Source organism: Vulpes lagopus, chromosome 8 (genome assembly GCF_018345385.1).
Source record: "Vulpes lagopus strain Blue_001 chromosome 8, ASM1834538v1, whole genome shotgun sequence".
NCBI classification, from domain to species: domain Eukaryota; kingdom Metazoa; phylum Chordata; class Mammalia; order Carnivora; family Canidae; genus Vulpes; species Vulpes lagopus.
Genome location: NC_054831.1, coordinates 117522565 through 117523804, shown reverse-complemented (window position 1 = coordinate 117523804; position 1240 = coordinate 117522565). Strand labels below are relative to the sequence as shown.

At 36.2% G+C, this 1240-nt stretch overlaps 1 non-coding gene across 1 annotated transcript; it reads left to right on the top strand.

The window, feature by feature from the left end:
* Positions 1-338: 338 nt before the first annotated feature.
* On the top strand, positions 339-501 carry LOC121498402. The gene has a single exon (XR_005989776.1). It is a non-coding gene; the product is annotated as a U1 spliceosomal RNA (small nuclear RNA).
* Positions 502-1240: the final 739 nt, after the last annotated feature.

Genomic DNA, 1240 nt, shown 5'->3' with positions numbered 1-1240 from the left:
CTTAATAGCTTCCCAATACTTAAAGACCCTCTGATAAGATCAATGGTGACATTAATGAACATGATTTTTGTTCATGATTTTGTTCAATATACAATATTATACAATATTGTATAATAACATGTGTGACGTTTGGAAGACCTGTATAGTATAGCTCAGTGAACCCTATGTTCCAAGTGTTACAAAATCACTCGTGGGTAAAAGATACATTCAAAATGCGAGATAGACCAATGCATTTTAATTAATGAAACATTGACTGATTTCAGATTCCACACTGAAACTAAATTTTACAAAACTGTCATTTGTTAACTTTTGGTGTAGAAGCAAAGAGGAATATCCACATACTTATCTGGATGGGGAAAACCATGATCGTGAAGATGATTTTCCCAGGGTGAGGCCCATCCATGGCACTCCGGGTGTGCTACCTTTTTTGATTATTCCAAATGTAGGAGACTTGGCTGTGTAATTTATGATAATAGGGAACTGTGTTCAGTCTCTTCCCTTATAAACAAAAGAGGAGGGAGCATCTGAGTGGCTAGGTGGTGAGTGTCTGCCTTTGGATCAGGGTGTGATCTCAGGGTCCTGGGAACGAGTCCCATAATGGGCTCCCTAGAGGGAGCCTGCTTCTCCCTCTGCCTGTGTCTCTGTCTATCTCTCATGAATAAATAAATAAAATCTTTTTTTTTTAAAGAGGAATATCTACAGTTATCTGAAAAGTCTTTTAAAAATAATCCCTTTTCCATTTTTATATCTCTATGAGTTTGAATTTTATTCATATACTTCAACTAAAACAACATAGCTCAACAGATTGAATAAAGAAGCAGATATGGGAATCTAGCTGCCTTTTATTAAGCCAGATATTTAAAGAGACTTGCAAAACTGTCAAACAATGTCATTCTTTCCACTGATTTTTTTTATTTGAAAAATGTCGTTATTTTTCATTAAAAAGGGTGTTATTTTTTTAAAAAAGGGTGTTACTTATGTTAGGATTAGTGAGTTTATTGTTTTTATTTTTTAAAATATTTTATTTATTTATTTGACACAGAGAGTGAGAGATGGTCAGAGAGAGAGCATAAGCAGGCAGAGCAGCAGGTAGAGGGAGAGGGAAAAGCAGACTCTCCACTAAGCAGGGAGCCCAACACGGGGTTTTATCCCAGGACCTGAGATCATGACCTGAGCCAAATGCAGATGCTTAATGACTCAGCCACCCAGGCACCCCTATTATTGTTTTTTTTTTTTTAAT